This window comes from Ovis aries, chromosome 22 (genome assembly GCF_016772045.2).
Source record: "Ovis aries strain OAR_USU_Benz2616 breed Rambouillet chromosome 22, ARS-UI_Ramb_v3.0, whole genome shotgun sequence".
Taxonomy (NCBI): domain Eukaryota; kingdom Metazoa; phylum Chordata; class Mammalia; order Artiodactyla; family Bovidae; genus Ovis; species Ovis aries.
In genome coordinates, this window is record NC_056075.1 from 21,459,949 (window position 1) to 21,464,622 (window position 4,674).

Below are 4,674 nucleotides of genomic sequence, written 5' to 3' on the forward strand. Positions count from 1 at the left end.
AATTGCCAACATCCGCTGGATCATGGAAAAGCAAGAGAGTTCCAGAAAAACATCTATTTCTTCTTTATTGACTATACCAAAGCCTTTGACTATGTGGATCACAATAAACTGTGGAAAATTCTGAAAGAGATGGGAATACCAGACCACTTAACATGCCTCTTGAGAAATCTGTATGCAGGTCAAGAAGCAACAGTTAGAACTGGACATGGAACAGACTGGTTCCAAATAGGAAAAGGAGTACGTCAAGGCTATATATTGTCACCCTGCTTATTTAACTTATATGCAGAGTACATCATGAGAAACGCTGGACTGGAAGAAATACAAGCTGGAATCAAGATTGCCAGAAGAAATATCAATAACCTCAGATATGCAGATGACACCACCCTTATTGCAGAAAGTGAAGAGGAGCTAAAAAGCCTCTTGATGAAAGTGAAAGAGGAAAGCGAAAAAGTTGGCTTAAAGCTCAACATTCAGAAAACGAAGATCATGGCATCCAGTCCCATCACTTCATGGGAAATAGATGTGGAAACAGTGGAAACAGTGTCAGACTTTATTTTTTGGGGCTCCAAAATCACTGCAGATGGTGACTGCAGCCATGAAATTAAAAGACGCTTACTCCTTGCAAGAAAAGTTATGACCAACCTAGATATTATATTCAAAAGCAGAGACATTACTTTGCCGACTAAGGTCCGTCTAGTCAAGGCTATGGTTTTTCCTGTGGTCATGTATGGATGTGAGAGTTGGACTGTGAATAAGGCTGAGCGCCGAAGAATTGATGTTTTTGAACTGTGTTGTTGGAGAAGACTCTTAAGAATCCCTTGGACTGCAAGGAGATCCAACCAGTCCATTCTGAAGGAGATCAGCCCTGGGATTTCTTTGGAAGGAATGATGCTAAAGCTGAAACTCCAGTACTTTGGTCACCTCATGCGAAGAGTTGACTCATTGGAAAAGACTCTGATGCTGGGAGGGATTGGGGGCAGGAGGAGAAGGGGACAACTGAGGATGAGATGGCTGTATGGTATCACAGACTCGATGAACGTGAGTTTGAGTGAACTCAGGGAGATGGTAATGGACAGGGAGGCCTGGCATGATGCGATTCATGGGGTCGCAAAGAGTCGGACACGACTGAGTGACTGAACTGAACTAAACTGAGATTCTGGCAATTGGGGTCTTCCACAAAACATCTGGGTCCCCACCTTATCACTTTTAAGTGGTACCTACTAATCAACAGATCTCAAACATGCACACAGAGTTTTCAATCTTTTATTGCCTTACTTTTGTGTTGATGGACTAGAAAGGATACTAATGATTTAAAATAAGCTTCTAACTCAAAATAAAGGCCAGAATTAACTACCACACACACACAAAAAAAATGTGAAAGAATCAAAGTCAATTCAGGGAAAAGAATAAAACTAAAAACAATTCCCCCCAAAAAAACCATCTATAATTAATAGTCTGAGATGTAAAGAAACTGACCTCTGTGAAACAAAAATTGTGTATTTTTAAGGTACATTCAGAGAATAATAATAATTAGCAAACTTCTAGATATTAATACATATATATGTGCATATATGAATAGGTGTATATTCATAAACATAACATCAAAAGTAAAAATATTTAATAGAAGATTTTCGAGGTAAAGTTAAGAAAATATCCAGAAGGTAGAATGAATAGTCTCAGAGATAAAATTAGAAAAGAAAAAAATAAGAAAAATAAAGGATAAGTACAGAAAGTATAAACATCTAATGGGAGTCTCAGAAAAAAAAAATGGGACAAAGAAAATGAAAGTTAAAAGGTTCATTAGAGTTAAAAGGTTAAAACTATTTTTAAAATAATTCCAAAAATTTCCCCAAGTTGAAGGGCATGAAATTTCTAGATTGAAAAGGACAATCAAATACCCAGCACAAAGGATTTACAAAGTACCAGATCAAAACACATAATAATAAAGTTTTAGAACACCGAAAGATAAAAAGAAGCTGCAGAATGAAAGAAAGAGGGGAAATACAGCAATTTGAAAACAATAATGGCAGCAAACTTCTCAACAGCAACAATGGAACTATTAGATAATGGAACAATACCCTCAAAATTCTTAGGAAAAAAGGATTTCAAATGTATAATTCTATATTCAAACAAAATATCACTCAAGTATGAGAATAAAATATTTTTCACAATTCCAAAGCTTCCAAAAACCCCCATGCTTTCTTTCCTTAAAAATTACTGGATGACTAGGGAATTCCCTGGCAATCCAGTGGTTAAGACTGCGCTTTCACTGCCATGGGCCTGGATTCCATTCCTGGTCAGGGAACGAAGATCCTACAAGCTACGTGGTGCAGCCAAAAAAAAAAAGACCAAACTAAGAAAGAGGAATACTTGCAACTCAGTAAGCAAAAGATCTAACCCAAGAGAAAAATGAGGGGAATCACCAAAATGATGGCGAAGGAAAAATCCAAAATGACAGGTGTGCCGCGTATCCATGGAACCAGTACAAACAGGAACTAGAACAGGTATACCACATACAGCTGTGTAATTGACCAAAGATGTCTCTCGTGGGGACCATAAGTGAGAACCAAAATCCATTTAGTGCTCTGCTTCCCAAGCCACATTTCTAGAGAAGGGGTGCATCAAACCTTGAGGAAGAAGACACCCTTACTAATCAGTCTTCCCAAAGAGAGCACTATTCTGTAATTTGTCAACTCAAGAAGCTCTTTTTTACAATCCTTCTGGCCAGAGGGGTTCCTTATAAAAAATTTTGCTCAAGGGAATTTTCTGGTGGTCCAGTGGTTAGGACTCTGGTCTTTCACCATCAAGGGTGTGGGTTCAATCTCTGGTCAGGGAATTAAGATCCCATAAGCTGCATGGTATGGGCAAAATTTAATTAATTAATTAATTAAAAATTTACTCAGAAGGGACATCTGTGTTAGTGATGGCCTTGAATAAGAAAATTATAGGTCCAAAAGGGATGCCACCAATAAAAATATGGTAACAGTAGGTTAGAAAATATGCTTGACAATAATAAAATATTTTATATTTCTGTTGAGAATTTGGAAATGATTAGAAATGAGTAACTAGAAAATTTAGCAAACCACTGGTGGCAGGGGAGGACCTGAAGCAATTATTAACTCCAAGAAAAACAAAAAGATATGCAAGAAATAAAATGTGATGAAAGTCACAACATGACCCAGCTGTTAAAAAAAAAGAAAAGAAATATTTACACTTTTATATACATGAACACAGAATATTGAATTTACTCTGAATTGTGATAAAAGTATATTGAAAGAATGAACATAGATAAAATGAACACAGATGATGGTATGCTGCTGCTAAGTCACTTCAGTCGTGTCTGACTCTGTACAGCCCCGTAGACGGCAGCCCACCAGATGCCCCCATCCCTGAGATTCTCCAGGCAAGAACACTGGAGTGGGTTGCCATTTCCTTCTGCATGCATGAAAGTGAAAAGTGAAAGCAAAGTTGCTCAGTTGTGTCTGACTCTTAGTGACCCCATGGACTGCAGCCTACCAAGCTCCTCCATCCATGGGATTTTCCAGGCAAGAGTACTAGAGTGGGGTGCCATTGAGCCCAATTCTCATCTTCCATAATAGATAGTCAATAAAAGTATCTAAAAAATGAAAAGTCAAAAAAGCAAGATAAACATGATATTTTAATAGAAACAGGGAAGCAAATATCAGAAGATGTCACTAAACAATTTTAAAATGGTAGTGCATGAGGATCTAATAGGGAATAGCTATCACCTTGTATTAGTTTGAGTTACATAATTATCTTTAATGAAAATTTTGGAGATATATGAAAATAGAATAGTCAGTGAATTCCCATATTCTAATCACTCAGAGTTAGCCAGTATCAAGATGTTGCCACACCTGTATCATGCAAGCATAAAGTTTAAATTTTTTTAATTAAAAAATGTTAACAAATTAATAATATGGCTACCTCTGAGGCACATGATGGCTATAGGGGATGAAATGTAGTGAGGAAAGGGAGAATTTTTTTCTGTTAAACAGAAAAAACAAATGTAAACAGTTACATTTTAAATTTTATCTTACAAATTCATACATTCACTGTTCATTTGATCCTCAAACAGTTTGAGGCAGATACTAGTATCACTCCAATTTGACAGAAAAGAGTTGGCTATCATTTGAAGTTTTTTCAATGAGAAAGTATTCCTTTTTAAACAATAATTTTTTTAAGTAGGCCATAGATTTGTAGCCAGTTAAACCGACCGCGCACTTTTCCCCATCAGGGTCGAGTGTGCAATGCCTGCAAACAATATATGCAGCATGTTGTCTGTGTGGGTTGTTCAAAGGGACCCTGGAGACAGCCCTTTCCAGGACCTTCATGCTAGCATGCTGTCCCCAATCTAGGTTCCAGACTGGTAGGCGCAGTGCCTTTGGAAGGCCCCAGGGCACAGTGGCCAGGGTCCACGTTGGCCAAATCATGTCTATCTGCACCAAGCTGCAGAACAAAGAGCGTGTGACTGAGGCCCTCCTCAGGGCCAGGTTCAAGCTCCCTGGCCATCAGAAGATCCACATCTCCAAGAAGTGAGGATTTACTAAGTTTGTGCGTGTGTGCTTAGTTGCTCAGTCATGTCCAACTCTTTGCAATTCCATGGACTGTAGCCCACCAGGCATCTCAGTCAATGGGGATTGCCATGCCCTCCTC

The 4,674-nt window shown here is 38.3% G+C and overlaps 1 pseudogene; it reads left to right on the plus strand.

Moving 5' to 3' along the window:
- Positions 1-4,215: 4,215 nt before the first annotated feature.
- On the plus strand, positions 4,216-4,335 carry LOC114110362 (small nucleolar RNA SNORA70; annotated as a pseudogene).
- The last annotated feature ends 339 nt before the right edge of the window (positions 4,336-4,674 follow it).